General features: G+C 36.1%; 1 non-coding gene across 1 annotated transcript; it reads right to left on the reverse strand.

Annotated features, from left to right (window-relative positions):
• Positions 1-23738: 23738 nt before the first annotated feature.
• Positions 23739-23845, reverse strand: LOC121223937 (small nucleolar RNA R71). The gene has a single exon (XR_005921404.1). It is a non-coding gene; the product is annotated as a small nucleolar RNA R71 (small nucleolar RNA).
• Positions 23846-25330: the final 1485 nt, after the last annotated feature.

Consider the following 25330-nt stretch of genomic DNA (forward strand, 5'->3'; position numbering starts at 1 on the left):
CAGGTGCGATGACAATTCTGGATGCAATCCAGAATGAACTCATGCAGCGACATTAATGCAATAAGATAGGAAACTTAATGATAAAATAGGCTAGGATTCACTGAGTTATAAAATGTAATTTACTAAACTGAAAATGCTAAAATTTATGCTAAGGAGGGGAAAACCTATGTTCTTTCTAGTGCTATCACACCCCCAAACTTGAGTTTTTACTTATCCTCAAGTAAAACAGAAACTAGCAAGGCTACAAAAACAAAAAAAATAATTTACTAAGGCAAATGATCATTCTAGCAACTTGAACCGTCTAAATTCCCAATGGATAAATCACATTCAGATGAAAGAATATTGCATCGACAATTCGTAAGCATGAATAAATAAGGTTGCAACTTCATCAATGCTAGCATCATGCTTCAAAACCTAAGTGCTATCTACCATTACAACATTTATTGTATAATACTAGGTATATATATACATTTTTATTCAGAATAAGGGATATCTTTGCATTACTGTACCTTTGTTTCTGGGAAGTAACGATGGGGTGCAACAAACCCCCAAGAAGTACGTAATTGTGCCGACACACACTCATACAGCGACAATCTTTGGCCAGATTGATTTTTCTAATGCTTGTATTGGAGTGTCCCTTTTTAACATTCCATACTACACCCACTTTGGAGTGTCTCTACTTTATAACTATATATACATATAAGCAGCTGTACAAAGCAAGTTCTCAAGATTTAAAGAATGATAGCAGTCAGCCATAAAGATGTCTCTGTATTCAGGTTGGTTCTTTTGCTGTCGGCTTTGTCTTTGCCCTTTTTTGTCTTTCTGGTCTCTGCCTCCTTCAGTATCAGCGTGTCCTTGCCTCGAGTTATTCTTTCATAGAGGCTTCATTGATTGGACCCTTATTTTCCAAGATTTTCTAACAGCACAGGGCATGATTCCTCTTTGTTTGGAACAATAACATCACCAGTGATGGGAAAACTAAGATCCCAGTCTACCTTGCAGCACAGTCAGCTATTTCGTGGTGAAGTATTGCTCCCACATAAATATTTCGGCCCTTGATGATAGGATGTATCAGACATATTCTGTCTAGGGTGACTGTGGTGCTGTGAGTCGAGGGCTTTAGTATTCAATTGATAAAGTGAAACCAAATTTTACCTTGCAGTGTCAGGAAGCAACGATGCATCGTATAGTTCTTTTCATGGGAAGCCGTTCAAACTGCTCCTTTAACAAACAAGTCTCTCACCAATAGGTCTCATTTTTCATCTGTGATGTCATCCATAAACTTAGAATGTTCATCAAAATCAACCTTGGTGTAATACAACTCGTTGATGTTTTCCGCGTCCCATGGTATTACACCTTCTCAAACAAAAATAAATTCTAACTCATGATGATAGAGATTGGCATAAATTCTACTGGCTCCTTTGTCTGCACTGGCATAGGGGATTCTAGTTCACAGACTGTGGGAGCAGAGGATGCAAGTTCCCTAGTAGATTTGGTTACTTTCTTAACCGAGCCTTTTTTTTGCCATATTTTATTAAGGGAAAACATTTTAAAGGTAAAAAGATAGGAGTTTTAGAAAAGAAAAGATTAAAAACGGTTGCTTGAATGCATTATAGTCGGTACAATGAAGGAGAATTTATAGTGAGTGAAAGAGGAAGATGGAGAGGCATATTGTTTTGTGGAGAGTTATATGGCTGGCGGGAAGAGTTGTGTCCAATAGAAATTGTGCCCGCTTATAAGGATCAAACAACTGAGTGAGTTTTGATCCAACGGTGGAATCTGACTTTCCTGAATTCTAAGGAGCTGTAAATGTTAGTTCAGACGTATGGAATGCGTTGAAAGTAAGATTTCAATGCGTCAACAATAGTACCTAACTTTTCGACAGAGAACTGCTGAAAAAAATCACAGAGTACTGCTGAAGGAAAACAAACTTTAACAAAACATAAATAAAATAAAATAAACTAAAATCACAGAGTACTGCTGAAAAAAAATTTAAACTTTTCGACCAATTTAATGGTCTTTGCTTGCTTTTGATTATTGTTGCCAAAATAGTGTTTCACCTCTATCCATTTACTTTAAACTGGTGTCCATCACGTAAATCTTGAATTGTGACTGCACCATGACGAAATACGGCGACAACTTCAAAAGGTCCAGACCAACGGGAAAGCAATTTACATGGGTGGAATTTGAGTCGATAATTGAATAATAAAACCTGTTAACCCGTGATAAATTGTCGTTGTAAAATAATCTTGTCATGCCATCGTTTGGTCTTTTCCTAGTAAATTGTAGCATTTTCATAAGCATTTCTCCTAATTTCCTCTAGTTTTGTGATATCCAACAACCTTTTGTGTCTAACCGCTTCATAATACATGTTCACTTGCTTAATTGCCCACATTGCTTTATGTTCCAGTTCGACTAGCAAGTAACATGCTTTCCCAAAAACCAATTGATACAGTTACATCCCTAAAAGAGTTTTCTATGCTGCCCGCAATGCCCATAAAGCATCATCCAATCGGAAAGACCAACCTTTCCTTGAAGGGTCTACAACCTTCTCAAGAATGTTCTTAATTTTCCAATTCGATACTTCAGCTTGTCCATTGGTTTGCGGATGATAAGTAGTAGACATTCTATGATTAACTCTATATCTCTTCAGTACAATCGCCACTTGGTTGCAATGAAAGTGTGTACCCTGATCACTAATCAATGTCTTTGGTGTGCAAAATTGGGTGAGTATATGCTTGTGAAAAAAAATTAGTACTGTCTTTGCATCATCCTTTGGGACTACAATAGCTTCCACCCACTTCGAGACGTAGTCAACAACTACTAATATATACAGGTTTCCCAATGAACTTGAAAATGGTCCCATAAAATCCATACCCCAAACATCGAAAAATTTAACTTTCATAATTGGTTGTTGTAACATTTCATTGCATCGGGATATAGAACCGGTACGCTGACACCTATCATATTGATTCACAAAATTGCAAGTGTCTTTGAATAATTTAGGCTAGTAGAATCCTGATTAGAGAACTTTAGTAGCAGTTCTCATACCACCGAAGTGACCTCCATAAGGAGCATCATGAAAATGCTTCAGGATTGAAAGCATCTCCTCTTCCGAAACACAACGTCGAATAATGTTGTCATTGTATACCTTGAATAAATACGATTCATTCCAATGATACTTCATTGCATCACAAAGAAATCTTTCTTTTTTATGACCTGTGACACCCAATGGGAGTTTTCCACATACTAGATAATTAACAAAATCTGCATACCAAAGGGTTTCATCTACAGCAAATAACTTCTCATTTGGGAATGCATCGACAATTTAAAGTATGTTTCCGTCTTTGCTGCCAACTTCCAGTCGAGATAGATGGTCTGCAACTTGATTTTTTGAACTCTTACGGTCTTTTATCTCAATGTCAAATTCTTGCAACAACAATATCCAACGTATCAGTCTTGGTTGGGCATCCTTTTTCATAAAGAGATATCTCAATGTCGAATGATCAGTGAATATAGTAACCTTTGCACCGACAAGATAGGAACAAAACTTGTCCAAAGTAAAGACTACAACCATCAATTCTTTATCTGTGATGGTATAATTGAGTTGAGCCTTTGTAAGAGTTTTGCTAGCATAATAGATGACGTGAAACATTTTTCCCTATCGTTGTCCTAGCACTGCACCCACAAAAAAGTCACTTGCATCGCACATAACTTCAAATGGTTGAGAGCAATCGGGTGAAATGACAATGGGTGCATTCACTAGCTTCTTTTTTAACTAAATAAAGGCATCTAGACATGCATCGCTAAAGAAGAATTTTTTATTCTGTTCCAACAATGAGCATAAGGGCTTTGTAATTTTTGAAAAATCTCTAGTAAACCGTTAGTAAAACCCCACATGTCCGAAAAAACCTTTTACGTCTGTTGGTGGAGGTAATTTCTCAATGATTTCCACCTTGCTTTGTCTACGTGAATGCCTTGACTAGAGATGCAGTGCCATCTAAAAAGAAATAATAAGCTTTTTCAGTAAGCTGATCTAGTATTTCGTCGATGAACGGAAGTGGGAAGTGATCCTTCTTTATGACCTCATTCAATTTGCGATAATCCATACAAACTCACAATCCCATGGGACTACGTGTAGGAATTAATTCATCCATATCATTGTGAACCACAGTGATGCTACTCTTTTTAGGCACGTATTGCACTTGACTTACCCAATTGCTATGAGAAATTGGGTAAATAATTCCAGCATCAAGCCATTTTATGATTTCCTTTTTGACAACTTCATTCATCTTCTCATTTAATCTTCTTTTCTGTTCAATCGATTGCTTGCCTTCATCTTCCAACTTGATCTTGTGCATGCAAAAGGAAGGACTAATACCTTGAATATCAGCAATAATCCAAGCAATATCTCTTTTATGTTGCTTGAGAATATAAACCAATTTCTCTTCTGTTCTTGAGTTGCGTCCAGTGTTGCGGAGACAATAAATGGGAAAGTATTGTGGTCACCTAGAAAGACATATTTAAGATGATGAAGTAGTGGTTTCAATTATATAGTAGGAGCTTCTTCAATAGATGGTTTGAAAATTGGGGTTATTCTATTGGCTAGGTGTAAGGATTCAATCTGTCATCCATGCTTGAGTTCAAGATTATGAGCTTCAACCATGATGCCACAATCGGCTAAGAATTCGACATCAGATGTCACTGCAAAATCTTCAAAGAGTGTTGTGCTTTGGCCATTAAATTCTTCCTCAATTAGAGCATCTAGCACATCAACATTATGGCATTCTTCTTTGTCATTGCATTGAACAGATTCAAAAACACTAAAGGTGACTTGCTTATCATTAAGTCGTATGGTTAGTTCACCTTTGTACACATCAATCAGAGTTTGGCCGGTGGCTAAAAATGGTCGTCCTAAGATTATGGGAACCTTTTTGTCTGCCTCGCAGTCAAGTATGATAAAATCAGCTGGAAAAATGAATTTATCCACATGAACTAAGATGTATTTTATTTTCCCTTCAGGTTGAGCCAAGGATCGATCAATGAGTTGTAATGTCACTGCAGTAGATTTCATGTGACCAATTCCTAACTTTCTGAAAGTAGATAGTGGCATTAGATTAATGCTAGCTCGTAAGTCATATAAAACTTTACCCAAATAATGATTGTAAATTGAACATGGAATGGTAAAGCTCTCAGGATCCTTCAATTTAGGGGGCAACTTGTTCATCAAAACAATACTACAACCTTCTGTGAATACAATAGTTTCAATATCAGTGAGCTTTTTCTTCTTGGACAAGTGCTCTTTTATAAATTTCTCATAACTTGAAATTTTTACCAGAGCATCTACTAAAGGAATGTTGATCTGTAGTTGCTTCAGTGTGTCTAGGAATTGCTGATACTACTTGTCATGCTCATTCTTCTTGAATATTTGTAGGAAAGGTAAATGTATGGATATATCTGCTTGTGCCGACACCTTTGATTGTGTCGACAGTTTCGAAGGTCAGACAGTAGGCATTTGAGTTACAATTTGTGGAACTTCTTTCTGTGATGCATTGAAAAATTCTTTAGATTCAACCTTCTCACTAGTGTTCACTCCATCCACATCTTGAGGTGCTATAGTAGAGTCAATAAACGGTTCGCTAGTTTGTTTACCACTTCTAATAGTGATAACCTCACAATGTTCTTTCCCCCTCGGACTAGGATTTTCCATATCATTAGGTAATGAACCTGGTGGTCGAGTATTTAGATTTCAAGCAAGTTGTCTTAACTGTGCTCCACTGCTCAAATGGAAGATGAATTCCCTTGGATGGTAGCTTCTATGTGATTAATATGCTCCCGCATTAATGCCTCAAGAGTTGTTAATGGGTCAGAAGTAGAAGCTAGAGTGTATGGTTGCTGTTGATGGCCTTGAACTTATTTAATAGGTATTGAAGAGTGTTGTGGCTGCATCGAGTTTTGGTGTGGATGTGTCTAGCCTTGTTGAGGATGCATCTGAGTGTGCTGATTGTAGTTCTACTGCTATTGGTTGTAATTTCCTTGTCTAGGATTATAATTGCCCTGAGTAGATGTATTCCTATATTTGAATGTCACGACAGTTTCTTCAGCATTCTGAGTTCCCCAAAACGGTTGGTTGCATGCAGAGTTGTTATAAGAATTTCCATAAGAATTGTTATGGATGTTACTAATATAGCAAGTATTATTTGCATGTTGTGGATAATCTTCATAACTATGGTTGTCACTACAAATCTCACAAGAAAAAGTGGGAACATCAACTTGCTAAGTGACTTGTATAAGTGCAACGCCACTCGTCCCTTGCATATTTTTAATCATGTTTGTGAGAGAAGAAACTTTATCACTTAGTGCAGTTATTGCATCCAATTCAATAACTCCTAGAGTAGTTTTTGCTTTTGTAACTCTGGAGATAGGGTATTGATAATCATTCTAAGCAATTTTCTCAAGAATTCTCAAAGCATCATTATAAGTACAATCCAGCAGAGGTCCATTGGCTGCTTGCGTTTATGGTTGAATGCAGTGCATGAGACAACATCGGAGTAAAATTTTATAACATTCCCATGTGGTGTGAAGATTTTTACCACTCCAGTTGATGATAAGCAGTGATATCATTTTGAAGACGAGCATTCATTATCGGTAGGTTAAATTGCAAAACAAACTGTATTGCTAGTGCATCCCAAGAAGTAATTGATTCGGCAGGTAGTCCAAAAAATCAAGTACATGCTCTTCCCTGTAAGGAATAATGAAATAATTGCATCTTTAAGACATAATCAGGAACACCTTGTTGACTAAAGGAAGCGCAGATCAATAAAAAGGATTTAAGACATTTTCTCGCATCTTCATGTGGCAGTCCAGAATATTGTCCATTAGAATTCAACATTTGAAACATTACTGGCTTGAGTTCGAAATTCCCAGCTTGGATTGCTAGCCTAACAACTCCTGACAAAAAATTATCCAAGACAGGTACTACAAAATCCCGTATAGTCCTATTTTGTATGAGAGCATCTTGCGGCGACAATGGGTTATTAACATTTTGCTGCTGCATCGGGGGTATGGCTACATTGTTCCCTGGTAGAGCAATATTTCTTTGTTCTTGAAGTCTATTCTGAATAGTCCTTTCAAATTTTGGATCAAAAGCGACAAGAAAGTCCAAATTTCTTTAGGTTATAAAACACCTAAAATGAAGTTAAAGAAATAGCAATACAGAAAAATAAATAGTTAGTGCATAGTAAATATTATATAAATAAAATAAAGTGCAAAAAAACAAAAAAATAAGAATAAACATCAAACAAAAACCATCCCTAGCAATGACACCAAGAACTTGATTGGCAGTTTAATGTCACAGTAATAATGTGCAAACGTACACTATCTATGCAAGTATAGTAAATAGATGTGAGTCTGTCGTATATCGATCCCACAGGGATGGGTGTCTATTGTCTATTAATGTCGATACAATAACTGGATATAAATGAGAGGAATTGTGAGAATAGTTGTCGATGCAATAACTTTAAAAACAACAAAATAAAATATGATGATGATAAACTGGGATCCCCAACATGAATCTTCAGCAGAATACTATGTGCTCACAAGGTATAAAAGTATAGGTGATTGTCGATGCTATAAAATTCAATGTATATCTTACTCAGTGTTACTCCTCAATTTAATCTCAGACTTAACTATGCATATTAACCTCACCTTCCAATTATGGAAGAATGGCACTATTAAGAACAAGTGGACTAAATTCCTCTAATCCTCACTCAACTTTTGCTGTAATGCTTGTTGGCTCAAACTGTCAATGCACTTTCCAGTGTCAGTGACTGCAATAACACTTTCGTGTAAAAAAATATTCAAACCCCAAGATTAAACAATAAAAGAAAGATTAAATAAGATAAATTTTCACCAAGAATTCATCAGTAATTCCATACAACTAGAAATCAGAGAGTAATCACCAGTATTTAGAAAGAAATAAGAAAGACTCGAATGGAGAATATTATCCCTAGACAACTCAATTGAATCTCTCTATTCCCTCTTGTTGCGCACTTAGGTCTCCTCATCAGGAGCTAATCTACATCTAGTTTCCACGTTGGCTCACCCGTGAGAGGTTTAAGCTGCCATGGCCGCAAGCTTTAAGGTCGGATGATGAAGATGACGATGGAGAAAAACCACTCCTAAAGGCCCCTTTTTCTTCTCATGACATTATAGGTGTCATTTCCCTAAAATTATTTTGTCCTTGTTCGTACAGGTTGGCAATAAGGTAGCAAGATTAAGGATAAAATAGGCTAGGATTCAATGAGTTATAAAATGCATTTTACTAAACTGAAAATGCTAAAATGTATGCTAAGGATAACTAAATGGGAACAATTTAACCAATAAGTAGGGGGAAAACCAATGTTCTTTCTAAAGCTATCAACCATGCATAGTAATCTTTCCAACAGTGAATTTGTAGCAAATAGCCACACCCATATCCGAGAAAATGAGCTAGAACATAACCTTTTAACGGTCCAATGAAAAGTCCCTCTACAAGAATGAGGTTTTGAATGCATAAGCGCATTGAGAAGAAAAACATGAGAGATGATCTAATTTTATCGATGGGAAAAAAATATGTACAACCCCTACTAATCATGTAACACCCCTAACATGTATCCGTTGTCGGAATAGGGTTAGAGGCATTGCCAGAGATTTCAATTCAAAATGATCAAAAATATTAAACATTTAATATCACAACATCAATTATAAGAAAGTCAATCAATAACATACATATTATCCCTTAAACGAATCCTCGAAGCCCTAAAAACACATTAGAAACAAGTTGAGACTAAACTGAAAACTTAGAGAATATTTAAAAAATGAAAATTTTCAAACTACAGGGGTCACACGATCGTGTGACTCATACAAGTAAGACACACGTCCGTGTCTCAGGCCGTGTGGACATTCGAAGTAGGGACACACGGCCGTGTCCATGCCAGTGTAACTCTCTAAGTCACAAGGCCAAGCCACACGCCCATGTGTCAGGCTGTGTACCCTTCAAAATGGCCTCACACGCCCATGTGCTAGGCCGTGCGCTAGGCCTTGTAACTGCCTGACTTGTAACCCTTTGAAAGCTACAGGGGACACACGACCGTGTCGCACACACAGCTGAGACACATGCCCGTGTCTCTGGCCGTGTGGATGAAAAATAGGCCATTTCCAAGCCATTTTTCTCACCCATTCATGCATGTACCTACAATTAATTTTCCACATATAAACAAGCCTTCAAATTGCACTAAAAACATACATAATTGAGCTATCCAATTAAGGTACATAAGCATACAATCGATATGCCTAAAAGGCACCTCAATTACTACAATTAAACATGTATAACCATATGCATAGTTTGGCCAAAAGTTCAACTAACATACAACTAAGTTTATGCCAAAACTTACCACTTTGTTTGCTAACCAAATTCACACTAAAAATACCTAATATGCTATTTAACAACTAGCACCATTAGCCATATATGTCATTTATAACCAATATACCAAATCACCATATTCAAACATACCAAAAGACAATTTATAACAAACATGTTTAACAACCATTTTAACTTCCATCATATAATTACCATAAACACCAAAACAACAACCATTAGATGGCCAAATATATACATGCCAACTTAACACCATTTCATCACTCAAAATACCAAATTTACAAGGAAAAACATAATGACTTCAACATTAACCAAAACACCTATACATGCCATTATAACCAAGACTTAAAAATGACATAATCTATCGATATAGCAGATGGATACTGTGATATATCTCCGACAAGCTTCCAACCCAAACGAACTTCTAATTCACAATAAAACATAGAAAAATAACACATGGTAAGCATAAATTCCTAGTAAGCTTGTAACATATAATCTATGACTATCAGCACAATACATAAACTTAAACTGTACATGAACCAATGCAACATAAATATAATTGATTTATACACTTAAGTCATAAGAATTCATGGTCTTCATTTCCATGGATAACACATACTCTCTACCTTGCAGAGTAATAAGATAATTTGCATCAATAATTCTTACTGATGCTCACATAAAATAAATTCATGATGGTTATTTATCGGTTGTTTAATGTCATAGCAATAATGTGTAAGCGTACACTGTCGATGCAAGTATAGCAGACAGATATGAGTCTGCCGGATATTGGTCCCACGAGGATGGTTGTCTTTTGTCTATCAATGTTAGTACAATAAATTAGTTTTCGAAGCAATAACTTGAAAACAATAAGATAAAATATGATAATGATAAACTAGGATCCCCAACGTGAACATTCAACAGAGTACTAAGTGCTCACAAGGTATAAAAGGATAGGTGCTTGTTGATGTATTAAATTGCAATGAATATCTTACCAAGCTTAACTTATATGTTTAATCTAAGACCTAAACATGGAAAATTAGCCACACCTTTCGATGATGGAAATGGAACACTATTAAGAACAAGTGTATTAAATTCCTCTAATCCTCAAACATCTTCCATTGTCATGCTTGTTAGCTTGAACTGTCGCTGCACTTTCTACTGTCAGTGACCGCAATAACACTTCAATGCTAAAAAAATTCAAACCCAAATATTAAACAGTAGAAGCAAGATTGAATAAAATAACATTTAACCCAAAAATCATGTATACTTCCGTACAAACATGAAATAGAAAGTAATCAATAGCGTTTAGAAAAGAAATATAAAAGAAACAAGTGGAGAGTACTATTTCTAGAAAATCTTGACTTGATCTCTCAACTCCCTCTTGTATCCCACTCAGGGCTCCTTGTCAAGAGCTAATCTGTATCCCTTTCATGTTGGTTCAATCGTAAAAGGCTTAAGTTGATATCGTCGAAAAGCTTCAACAGATAGGTTGGAAAAGATAATACCTCAAAAAGCCTCCTTTTTTCCATGTGAATATTTGTATTCTTCCAAATAGCAAAGGTGTCCTTTCATCAAAATCATGCTGCCTCTGTACGTACAAGTTAGTTATACCAGACTGGACAGATCACACATTTTTATTTTTATCTACACAGCTGTCAAGTGCGGTGACAATTCTGGGCACAATCTGGAAATACTCATGCAACGACATCAGTACCAAAACATGACGAAATTAAGGAAAAATAGGTTAAGATCCACTGAGTTATAAAATGCAATTTACTGAATTGAAAATGCTAAAATATGTGCTCAAGATAATTAAATGGGGACAAATTAACCAATAAGTGGAGAGAAAACATATTTTCTTTGTAGTACTATCACACTCCTAAACTTGAGTTTTTACTTGTCCTCAAGTAAAACAGAAACTAGCAAGGCTACACAAGAATTCACTAAAGCAAATGATCATTCTAGCAACTTGAATCACCTAAAATCCTAATGAATGCGTTGCATTCAAATGATAGAATATTCGTTGATAATACATAAGTATGAATGAATAAGATTGCCAGTTCATCAAAACCAACATCATGCTTTAAATCCTAAATTCTATCAACTAATACAACATTTATTGTACAATATATGTGTTTTTTTTGTGAATAAGGGATATCGTTGCATTACTATACCCTTGTTCCTGAAAAGTAACAATGGAGTGTAACAAACCCCGATGGAGTACGTAATTGCCGACACACACTCATGCATCAACAGCTTTTGGCCAAATTCATTTTTCTAACGCTTTCATTAGAGTGTTCCCTCTTTAACATTTCACAATACACCCACTTTGGAGTGTCTCTTATTCATAACTATATATATAAGCAGCTGTAAAAGGCAGATTCATTCAAGATTCAAGGAATGCTACTAATAATCCATTACTAATGCAATCTCAATCATTCATCAAAGAATTGAAGATACAACATTCAGTCAAATTTATCCAACTTATTCATCGATAATTCACATGATTCAAGAATTAAGCATCGAATGTAACAAAAATTTTCAAACACATTTGCATTAACCACAAATAAACCTTGCATGCTTCATTAAACTCATTTTTTTTTTGAAATGTGGGTGTATTTCCAAACCCCATATGCATTCCCCCAAACATAAAGTTTGAATTGTCCCCAATGAACTAACATTAAAATGCAATGACAATAAAAATGCAATGACAATGTGCACTAACAAAATGAAAATTATAGCTACATGCAATGCATGAATACTAACACTAAAACTTAAAATAAACTAACTCAGTTTTCCTCGGCCATCAATGTGGCTGCACGATATTTCTTCTTCCTCCTCTTTTTCTCCTCCTTCTTGCACTTTTTGTATTTGGAGTTCTTTCTCTTATTTTCTTTGGGCTTCGTATGGTCCTTGAATCGCTCCTCAGTTTTCGACGCTGCCCCAACATCATTAGCTGCTTCTTGTGTTGGAGGGCTCACCTTGACTGGTTCGATATAGACCACTATTGCCAATGAGTTGTGGTTCTCCTCACTAGTTACCTCTGCAGCTTTTGCCAGTCTAGCTTCATCTCATTTCATATTATTAGTAGTTGTACCCACAAACTCGGATGCATTGACAACGTTCTCAGTAGATTTTTTTCTCAATAGCTTCTTTCTCAATATTTTATTCCTTGGCTTCTCGTTCACAACTGCAACACGGACTTCCTCTTCTCCCACACCAACTTCCTCCTCAACAACAAGTGTCGCTTGACTAGCAATGAAGTCACCCTCGACCAGGTTATCAATCCTTCGCATACACTCCTCAATGTCCCTTGAGTCCTCTTCTCTCTTATCATCAGAGACGTGCACAATGGAAGGGGATTCCACCGATCTGTCTCGGTCCCCTAAGTTAACTTCCTCAGATGAGGGTCCATAATCTCGAATGATTGGTGGGAACACTAGAAATTTTGAGAGTGGGTTCGGGCTTAACTGAGTTAATACGGCTACAATAGAGTTGTTATAGACCTTGGTATAAGTGTCGAACAAATTTTTTGATCTGTCCATATCCTTTATTTTAGTGACAAGCTTGATTTGCTTATTGCTGATGGAATTGGCCAACTTCTAGATATCCTGCATTTTGTGCAACAATGATGTCTCTGCAGTCAGGTTTGTTTCCTTGCTTTCTGCCTTGGTTTTGCCCTTCCTTGTCTTGCTGGTCTCTGCCTCCTTTATTGTTAGTGTATTCTTGCCACGTGTCATTCTTTCAATAGGGCCTTCATTTATTGGTTCCTTATTCTCCAGGACCTTTTCATCATTACGGGGCAGGATCCCTTTCTGTCGGCACAGTAACATCACCAACGATGGGAAAACCAAAATTCCAGTTTGCCTTACGGCACAGTTAGCAATTTCCTGGTGGAGTACTGAGCTAACATCAATCTTTCTGCCCTTGACAATTGAATGTATTAGGTACATCCTATTGAGATTGACTGTGGTGCTGTGAGTAGAGGGCAATAGCCTACAGCTGACAAAATGAAACCAAATTTTACTTTGTAGTGTTAGGAAGCGGTAGTGCATCATATAATTCTTTTGATGTGAACACATCCACAACGCTCCTTCGACACATAAATTCTTCACCAACAAGTCATTTTTTTCGTATGTGATATCCTCAATAAACTCAGAGTGTTCATATACTTTAGTGTTGTACAACTCATTAATTTTTTTTAGCATCCCATGAGATTAAGCCTTCTCGAACAAAGATAAACTCTAACTCTTGGTCATAAAGGTTAGTGTAAAACTCATGTACCAATGAAGAAGAATAGCTTCTGGGACGAGTACAGAAAGTCTCCCACTTCAGCTTAGAGATGGTTTTGTAGACTTGCTTGCTCAAGTCTTGCTGTTGCAAAAGGAGAATGCCCTGTTTTGGGTGGAAGTTTCGCTTCAAAATGTTGTTTTGAAATTGGTCCTTGGCCGCTTTTGTTAAAATGATCACTGACTCCTTTTTCTCCATTGGCACGGAGGATTCTGGTTTACGAATTATAGTTGTAGAGGATGACTGTTCTTCATTAGGCTTGGTGGCTTTCTTGATCGATCCTCTCGTTCTTGCCATATTTTGTTTATTTTGTGGAGTAAAGATGGTTTAAATTTGTAAAGGTACAGGCATAGGGAAGAGAAAGTGAATAAAAATTACTGCTCTGTATGTGTTACAGTCAGCAAAGTGAAGGGGGTTAGCGAGTGAAAGAAGAAGATGGAAAGGCATGATTTTTTATGTGAAGAGATATAAAGCTAGATAGAATAAATAAGTCCAATGAGAATTGCACCCGTTCAGAAAAATCAAACGGCTAAGTCACTTTTGATCAACGGTGGGATCTAAAAATTCTGATCTACCCTTCATTTGTGGTGAGTTATACGTGACAGTACAATAGTATGAATTGCATTGACAATAAAGCCTAAGTGCATCGACAATGGTACCTAATTATGCTGCAAATATAAAAAAAGTAAAACAAACTTGAACAAAAACAAAAATAAAATAAAATTACTTAATAATAAACTCCATAAAAATTAAAAATTTTTGACCAATTTAATGGTCTCTAGCTACTTTTGATCAATATTCCCAAAATAATGTTTCAATTGCTGGCCATTCACTTTGAACTAGTGTCCATCATGTAAATCTCTGATTGTGCTGCACCATGAGGAAATACTACAACAACTTCAAAAGGTCCAGACCAATGAGAGCGCAATTTACCCAGGTGTAGTTCAGTCTAGAATTGAATAATAAAACTTGTTGACCCGCGATAAATTGTCGTTGTAAAATAATTCTATCATTTCATCGTTTGGTTTTTTCCTTGTAAATTGCAGCGTTTTCATAAGCATTTCGCCTAATCTCCTCTAGATTAGTGATATCCAACAACTTTTTCTTTCCAGTAGCTTCGTAGTCCATGTTCACTAGTCTAATTGTCCACATTGCTTTGTGCTCCAGTTCAACTGGCAAGTGACATACTTCCCAAAAACCAATTGATACAGTGACATCCCTAATGGTGTTTTGTATGCTATTCAGAATGCCCATAATGCATCATCCAGTCTGACACCTATCACATTGATTCACAAAATTGTAGGCGTCTTTGAATAATGAAGGCTAGTAGAATCTTTATTAGAGAACCTTAGTAGTCGTTCACATGCCACTAAAATGACCTCCATAAGGAGCATCATGACAATGTTTCATGATTGAAAGCATCTCCTCTTCCGAAACACAACGCCGAATAATGTTTCCATTACATACCTTGAATAAATACAGCTCGTTCCAATGATACTTCACTACTTCACGAAGAAATCTTTTTTTTATGGCCTGTGACACACAATAGGAGTTTTCCACACACTAGATAATTAACCAAATCCACATACCAAGGGGTTGCATCTACAGTAAATAAATTTTCATCTGGGAATGCATCGACAATTTGAAGTATGTTTCCATCTTCACTGCCAACTTCCAATCAAGATATATGGTTTGCAACTTGATTCTCTGAACCCTTGAGGTCTTTTATCTCGATGTCGAATTCTTGCAACAGTAAGATCTAGCGTATCAATCTTGCTTTTGCATCCTTCTTCACAAAAAGATATCTCAACGCTGAGTGATCAGTAAATACGGTAACCTTTGCGCCAACAAGATAAGAACGAAACTTATCGAAAGCAGAGACTACAACCAACAATTCCCTTGCGTTGTCCTAGAATAGCAACCATAGCAAAGTGTCTTGCATCGCACATAACTTCAAAATATTGAGATCAATCTGGTGCAAGGAAAATGAGTGCATTTACTAGCTGCGTCTTTAAATGAATGAATGCATCCGGACATGCATCGTCAAAGAGGAATTTTTTATTCTGTTCTAGTAATGAGCATAAGGGCTTTACAATTTTTGAGAAATCTGTAATAAATCTTCGATAAAACCCCGATTACACAAGAAAACTGTGAATACCTTTCACATTTGTCGGTGGAGGTAATTTCTCAAAGATTTCCACTTTAGCTTGGTCTACTTCAATGTTTTGACTATAGATTCAATGGCCTAATACAATGCCTTCAGTTTCTATGAAATGACATTTTCCCCAATTTAGAACAAGATATGTGTCTGCACATCGCTGCAATACTTTAACAAATTGTTAGTGCAATGATAAAAATCATTCCCATAGACTAAGAAATCATCTATAAAAACCTCTAAAGAATCTTTAATGATATCCAAGAATATTGCCATCATGCACCTTTGAAATGTGGCTGGTGCGTTGCAAAGACCAAAAGGCATAAGGCAAAAAGAAAAAGTACCAAAGGGACAGTTGAAAGTTGTTTTCTCTTAATCCTCTGTGCAATAGCAATTTGATTTTACCAAGACTAGCCATCTAAGAAGTATATCCCACATTTTGGCAATGAAAGGAAGTCGGAAGTGCTCATTCCTTGTTGTAACACCCCGACTTTTGGGCCTAGAAGAAATAGGTTTTGAACAAGGGACCAGTTAGGAGACTGCACATAAATATTTAGTTGTGCAAGGAAGTGACATAAATGAATGTCTGCTTCAGTGGTTAAGTGATTTAGCAGTGTTTCAGAGTGTTTGAGAAGCCTGGGTTCAAGTTTTGGCTTCTGCAGAATTTTTAGTTTTGCTCTTAAATGAATCTGGACATTGGCATATAGACCTTATAAATAATAGTGTTTGTTTTATGATACAAAGGAGTTGTTGGTCTAGTGGTAAGGGGCGTGTGGAGTGTACATGGGGTCTAAGGTTCGAGTGGTGATGCATCAAAAAAGGAGTATTTATTTTGCTGCCTAATTCGTGTGGGTGGTAGAGTTGGATTGAAATACTGCTAAATGGAGTTTGAATTGGTCATAGAGAGATTTGAGGAGAGAATATTGGGATTTGGGGAGGTTGTTGTTGTGGAGAGATATATATAATCCATCTCATTTGTTCCTTATTCTCGATGGGAGATTGGCGAGGTTTTCAAGGTTTTCGTTGCTTTCTCCAACCTGCATTGTTTCATTCCTAACTGGTGGTGGTCGAGGTTGATTGGCACATTGCCTGGGAACCAAGGGTGCGATGATCATTTATTTTTGGAATAAGAGTGTTCGGAACGAAGGGAATCTGCAAATCGCATCAGGTGTGTAACCACCCCATTGTAACTGTAGAACGACAAAAGCCAAAAAGCCAAAATACGGCGTTCAGACCACACGAGTGTGCGATCGCTCGTATGGAAAGAAAAACCTGTGAATCATGGGCGATAAACTGTAGAGGCCTCCATAAGCATTTCCATGGGCTTAGACCGTAATGGGCCACGTTGGGGCCGAAATGGCCCGAGTGGGCTCATTGGGCTTGTGGGCCCCATACGGATGAAATCCACAATTTGTGGCAAATACTGGACTCGGTTATGTAGATCTCATAGCCGTGGCGAAATCTGGGCTGAGCGGGCCGCACAAGCGTGTGGGCCCACTTGGGTCGAGTAATGGGCCTTGGGCCCATTTACACTGTTATGACCAAAATATCCCCATAGGGTAATATGACCAAAATAATTTCGGAGGGTAAACTGACCGAAATATCCCGAAGGATAAAATCATCGAAATACCTTCAAAGGGTAAAATAACCGAAATAACCCTGAAGGGTAAAATAACCGAAATACCCCTGAAGGGTAAAATGATCGAAATACCCCCGAAAGGTAAAATGATCAAAATACCCCGGAAAGGTAAAATGACCAAAATACCCCCGAAGGTTAAAATGACCGAAATACCCTTCAACGATAAACGTAGATATTGAGTCAATTAATCCCAAGCTTTTTCCTTGCCTCGATCTAGATCCATACGTGATCTATCTTGATCTAAATGAATAAATTTGATCAATTTAATAACTATTCTATTCAATTCAGTCCAAATTCACATTTTAGTAAAATTACATTTTTAGTCCCTAGCTCATAAAAATGAAAATTCATTCAATTCAACCTCAACCCACCATAGCCGAATTTCATGTAGGTCCTTAGAAAGCCCTAAATTTCATATTTTTCATAATTTCACCATCTATATTTTTCTATTTTTCAATTTAATCTTTAAATTACAATTTTATCAAAAATCACTTAATAAAAGTTATTTATCTAAAAACAACTAACCATTTTCTTTCATCAAACATCAAAAACAACATGAATTCATTCATGGAAAAACCTTAGAAATCATTAGTCCCTGGGCCAGCTAGATTAAGCTACAACAACTTCAAAAACATAGAAATCATTAGAAACGGGACCAAAAATCACTTAAATGTACAAAGAGACTTGACTGAATGCTATATACCCTAAAATGATGTTTTTCCTCCCTTGAATTTCAGCAAGAAGATGAAATGAAGAAGAAAATTTGACTTTGTTTTACTTAATTTGTTTTTATTTATTAAATTACATATATAACCTTTATTATAAACCTTAAAATTCATCTAATTAATGTCCATCTTTGTCCACTCAAATTAAAAATGGTCTATTTACCATCCAAGTGCTCAAAAATTTATGTTTCATAGCTATTTAGTGCTTTTAGCCTATAAAACTCTAATTTTGCACTTTTTGCAATTTAGTCCTTTTTTTATCGAATTAAGCATGTAAACGATAAATTTTCTTAACAAAATTTTTATACGGTGATACTAACATGTTGTAAACATTAAAATAATAATAAAATAAATCTTTTATGTCAAATCTGTGCTCCCAAAACCACTATTCTGATTTCACTAAAAATGGGGTGTTACAAATCCGGTGTACATTTTGGTTTGCATGAATTTTAAGTTGCGTTAAAGGAGGCGAATGCAAATAGATCAATGGATGTACCACAGATGTGGTTGCTAGATCAAGGGAAGGAAATTTCTATCTCACCTCCCGAGATAGCGATATATTACGACGTTCCAATATATCTCTATGATTTTGTAAAATGAACTGATCGATGTATTTCCTAAGAGAAAATACGGATGATGTAATTCATCTCCTAATGAACGGAAACAGTGAGTGGAAATGGCACTTAGAAATAGACTATCCCATATCATTCTCTTAGGAAAAGTGAACGTCGATGGCCCGAATGTTGTTGAAATTTATCAGCCCTAGGAATTTGCCCAATGACAGACATGTCCAATGTCAATACTTTGTAGACAACATTGTTGTATGTGATTTTAAAGAAGGAAAGACATTGTGTGAGGACATGGATTTATTAGAGTATGCTTCAATGCACAAGAAAGAATGAAGTAGAATTACTTTTCTCGCACTTAGTGACAGCCTTATTTCGACAAACAAAGGTGCTAATGGGATGACCAGGTCGTGTCTTACAACCAATAAAGTTTCCAATATGGGAACCAAGTATGGAGTATCTTATAGGTAATAGGAAACAAAAAAAGGGCAATAAAGATAAAACCACATCTAGTCGAGAATGCACTATCCAATTTGGAATGGATAGTCCACTGGATGCAAGAAGTTGGACCAATGTATGAGGACTATGCAAGGAAAAACAGGCTGAATCTACCACAGTTTCCAGCAGCTAAGTACGTGGTAAAGGCTGAACCGAGCAAAACAAAGGAAGAGAAGGAATCGGAAGGTGAGGAAGATCCTGAAGGAGACTTGGAGGAAGATGTTAGGAGCATGTAGAAATACAAGTGATTGGTTAGGAGCATATTAATAGGATTTTGCAAATAAACTATAAATTTAGTTTGATAATAATTGATTCTAAATTTTCTAATTTTAGACTAAATAGTTCAACCTATTACACTGTGAATATATTAAAGATGTTAAGTATATCACATGATTAATAGATTTATAAATAACATACATGTTTAATTGAATTATAGGTGGTAGAAATTGATAGACTTGACCGATTTAATCCATGTATGGAATTAGGTAGGGAAAACCTAAGACATTACTTGGTAGACAATTTTTCGAGACAAAAAGTTATCCAGTAAATAATTACCTAGTGTCTAATTTGAGCCTTAATCCATTTTCTAGATAAACCGTTAATAAAACCCTTAGCCTCATAAATAATTTATTTGATCCTTTAAATTCTTGGTCCTTGCATGGATTTAGACATCTGACCATTGATATTGAGGGATTAGGTAGACACATTAATGTGGTTTCAAAAGAGAAACAAAATGAGTGAACTAAGGAATTGTATGGTATAGTAAGTATAAATTTTTTGAGCTTGTAGAAAAATAAAGCAAAGTGCCAATTGAGAAAATCTCTGTAACACTCATATCCCGTCTCCGTTGCTGGATTAAGGATCAGAGTGTTACAGAACCAAACAGAACAATTTGTCTTAATTTAGAACAAATATTCAATTAATTTATAAACATATATCAATTCATAGAGTAAATATTCACATGGGCCTTAATTAGGGTTTACGGGGCCCTAAATTACTTTGAAAGCAATTAGGGATCAAATTGAATCAAAACATAAATTTAGGAAAAACTTGAAAATTTGGAACACAGGGGTCACATAGTCGTGTGACACAACTCAGACCATGTGAGAATTCGAAGTAAGGACACATGATCGTGTTCCAGCTCGTGTCATATATCGTGTAACTCACTGACTTGACTTATACGGTCGTGTTGCAGGTCGTGTGTTAGCTCATGTAAGTCACTGACTTGAGACACATCGCCCTATCTCAGGCCATGTCAAACCTACACTAAAACTAACAGAACACGCACGACCATGTAGGGTGACTGGATGTGGCACACGGTCATGTGGTAGCCCGTGTTCTAGGCCATGTGCTTCCAAATTAATCACTTAAACAAGCTAAAATCAAGCCGAAACTTTCCCAATAAAGTACACCTAAAACACAAACCATCACATGACCAAAAAAATCAACACATACAATTAAAACATATCAAAATTATTAACTTAAACTTCTAACCAATGTACCATTTATAGGTACCTAAATTATAACCAAACATTCAAACATTACACCAAAACTTTATCCATTAACACACCTCAACTCAACTTTCATAACCAACCACACTATTATCTTCTAAACATACTATTAAAGTTTACCATTCAACATTACATAACACATCCACAAGTACTAAACAACTTTTCATATCTTCCAAAACTTCTAATATTAACCTTTTTACAGGAAAACCTATATACATGCCACAAACTAAAAAGAGATATAAAAACTACCAAAAGTAAATAGATAGTGCGAGCTTTGATGTCGATCCTTCAAATCATCTGCAACAGTTAACTACAAAATAACATGATAAAAATAATTAAGCTTAAATAGCTTAGTGGAAACACGAAAATTTACACATTTTTACATATCTTTTTTAACTTAAAATCATACAGTTTTGATAAAATTCTTGTTGAAAAAATAATTAATTTTTACAAAATAATTAAAGTGCACTTAAAATATGAACATGTTGAATTTTAGTTAATTTTATAATTATTTTTTATGAATTTTGGTTATTTTCGACAGATTTGCACAAAGGGCGAAAAATGGCTCAACAGACACTACTAGAAGCGCAAAACTGAGAAGCAATTTGAAGTATCGAGGAGAACTAAATTTCAGCCTAAGACGGTCCAAAATTATATGTATTAATTCATAATATAATTAATTTTAATTTATATTCAATTTAATTTGGATTAATAAATTATTATTAATTAATTATGAAAAAGTGATCCAATTGAACTGAACCGAGTGAACTGAACCGACCAAGAAATGGACAGCCTAAAACCCGTCCCAAGAGCTGACCCAAATCAGCTTATTAGCTAATTATTTAAGCTTGCAAAGAGGCCATTGAAGACTTGTTCAAGTTGCATTCAAACCCCTCCACAATTGGTGGCTTTATAGATTTTCCCTAAGCCTAAATTAGCAAAGTTGAAACTATCAACCTTGCCACATGTGTGGCCGGCCAAGAGTGGGCTCTTTGGCTGATAATTTTAGCTATTTTTAGCAGCCCTCCTCATCTATAAAAACCCCCTAAGGCTGGTCATTTGAAAAACACACCTCAAGCATTCACATCTTTCCTCTCTTCTCTCCACTTTCACTCTTCTTTTCCATTCCAAAATTTCCTTGCTCTGTTGTTGATTTCTCCTCTTGGAAATGGGGAATTCATCAGCTATTTGGAGCAGCAATTAAGTGTTCATAGCAGCCTTGGTCGACGAGGACAATGGAGAAGGAAGAACGGAGCAACTAGTCAAGCCACAACAAAACATCGGATTTGATTCTTATTCCCTATCTCTTTAATTTATGTTGTTGTTATGCTGAGCATATCTATGAATATTGATGTTGTTGGAATGATTAATTTAATCAATTTAGCTTGAATTTAATTCGTGTTAGGTTGATTGCATTTCGTTTGTTAAAATTATTGAAATTGTGTTTATGTTGTTATAGGCCTGGGTAAGATGCTCGATTAAGTAAAATCATGACGAAGTTATTCTTGCATTACAATTGTTAGGTAACTAATGAATTAATTATTTAAATGGATTGAAATTTTTATTAATGGACACAATACTTAATCAGTTCATGTTTAATCATCCAAGGTAACTGAGGGTTAGATTAGCAACGGTATTTGACGATATAGTTTCCTTGCATAACTTGCAAGATTATTGTGATTAAACTGTTTCAAGGTAAGGATACTTTGTTACCTCACATAGTCTTTTATGGGCTTATTAAATTGAGTTAATTTTTTGAATTGACATAGGGATATGTACAAGAGATTATTTCCATTTAATAAGTATGTATGTGCAATAACATGTTTGCCTATTAAGAATTGTTTAATCGATTGAATTGACATAGGGATATAATCAAGAGATAAATGGATTTTGGTAGGTGAGTATTTTCATAAGTTAGCAAATAACTGAGTTCCCGTAAACTTATTCATAACAATATAAACATGAGTTTAATAATTCTAAGTTAAGAAATGTAATTAATCTAACACAATTATGTCAACTTGATTAAAATCGTATTTTGAAATCATGTATTTGAGATTTATTTATTTAGTTTACTTAGTTTAAAATCTTAGTGTTTAATCACCCTCTTCAAACAAAGTATTTTTCTTCACCAAAGTGTTTTAAATAGCATTCATAAATAATTCTTTTCACAGTCCCTGTGGGTACGATAACTCAACATTTACTTGTCACTTTATTGCTTTTTGCGATTGTGTACACTTGCACATTTCTGTCGTTCCAAGTTTTTGGCACCGTTGCCGAGCACTGTGTTTTTAAAAAGTCATTATTTGTGAAGTTTTTAGTTTTGCATTTTGGTTTATTTTTATGTTCAAATTTTAACTTAGTTAATTTTTCTGTGATTATTTCAGGTGTTTATGAATATTGACCAAATCATTGATTTAGTCCCTATAAACCCTGAGATTGAACGAACTTTTCGACAGTGAAAAAGACAAGCAAGTCCGAGAAGGACTGAACAGATGAACTTTGAAATTTTGAATCAAGGAAACGGAGCAAATCTTGCTCAAAATCCTATCATTATTGCTCATGATAGGGATAGAGCTTTAAGACAGTATGCCGTGCCAGTATTTCATTATCTTAATCCGGGTATTTGGAGACCCAAAATTGAGGTACAATAGTTCGAGTGGAAGCCAGTCATGTTCCAGATGCTTCAGATAGTGGGCCAATTCAGTGGAATGCCTACCGAAGATCCTCACCTAAACTTAAGATTGTTTATAGAGGTGAGCGATTCTTTCAAGTTAGCCGGAGTACCCGAAGATACATTACAATTGAAGCTATTCCCATATTCACTAAGGGATAGAGCTCGAGCTTGGTTGAACTCATTACCACCAAACTTAATTTCAACATGGCAAGAGTTAGCAAAAAAATTCCTTATAAAGTATTTCTCGCCTAGCAGGAATGCTAAGTTGAGGAAAGAGATCACTACTCTCCAACAAATGGATGATGAGTCATTATATGAGGCATGAGAAAGGTAAAAAGAATTATTACGGAAGTGCCCTCATCACGGAATCCCACATTGCATACAACTTGAGACCTTTTATAATGGTCTCAATGCTCACACGAGGATGGTAGTGGACGCTTCTGCTAATGGTGCTCTCCTTTCTAAGTCTTATAATGAGGCTTATGAAATCATTGAGAGGATTGCCAGCAACAATTATCAATGGCCAACCAATCGAGCAGCGTCAGGAAGACTAGTCGCTGGAATACATGAAATAGACGCTCTTCCTTCACTCGCATCTCAAGTATCATCAATATCCTCAATGTTAAAAAATCTTACTACTAATGGGTGTAATAGTTTTGTAGCACAACCACTGAATCAATTTAAAATATAGCTTGTGCTTATTGTGGGAAAGGACATTTGTTCGAAAAATGTCCATTGAACCCAGAATCTGTGTATTACATGGGTAACCAGAACCAAAATTGAGGAAGGCAAGAGCTGCAATCCAATTTCTATATACCATCACGGCGAAACCACCCGAATTTTTCCTGGAGTAACCAAGGGGCAAGAACCAGTAACAATTATCTCCAACCTAGATTGACCCAGCCACCTAGTTTTTCTTAACAAGCTCAGAAACCAACCCAAGTTGAACCATCCAATAGCCTAGAGAATCTATTGAAGGCATACATGGCAAAAAAGTGATGCCTCTCTAAGGAATTTGGAGAATCAAGTGGGCCAGCTTGCAACTAAAGTCAGAAACCGACCACAAGGTGTTTTACCTTGTGATACGGAGAATTCAAGGAATCCAGGGAAGGAGCATTGTAAAGCATTAACATTGAGGAGCAGAAAGACTTTATAGCCCAATTCCATTGAAGTTGAAAAGGAGCCAGATGATGCTCACAACTCAGAGGAAGTTCAACCTAGTGTTGAAATTCTAGTTTCACCAGAAATTGAATTTGCAAAATCTGACAAGGTAACTTCTGAACCAGCTAATTCTGATAAACTAATAACTCCGTTAGATGCAGAATTGACACAGAAAATGAATCAACTAGTTCCAGTAAAGAAACCTCCACCACTCTACCCTCAAAGACTTCAGAAGCAGAAGCAGAAGAAGAAAATTCAATTCAAGAAGTTCCTAGACGTACTTAAGCAACTTTATATCAACATCCCATTGGTTGAAGCACTTGAACAAATGTCGAACTACATCAAATTCATGAAGGATATCCTGTCTGAAAAATGAAGGCTTGGGGAATTTGAGACGGTAGCCCTAACGAAGGAATGCAGTGCATATCTTCAAGAAAAACTACCCCCATGATTGAAGGATCCTGGATGTTTTACCATACCTCGCAATATTGGAGCAACATATTGTGGTAAGGCATTATGTGACTTTGGTGCGGGTATCAACTTGATGCCCATGTCAATATTTAGGAAGTTGGGGATAGGAAGAGTTAGACCTACTATGGTTACACTTCAATTAGCAGATCGATCCTTAGCACATCTAGAAGGAAAAATTTAGGACGTATTGGTACGTGTAGACAAATTTATCTTTCTTGCTAA

Source organism: Gossypium hirsutum, chromosome D11 (assembly GCF_007990345.1).
Source record: "Gossypium hirsutum isolate 1008001.06 chromosome D11, Gossypium_hirsutum_v2.1, whole genome shotgun sequence".
NCBI classification, from domain to species: Eukaryota; Viridiplantae; Streptophyta; class Magnoliopsida; order Malvales; family Malvaceae; genus Gossypium; species Gossypium hirsutum.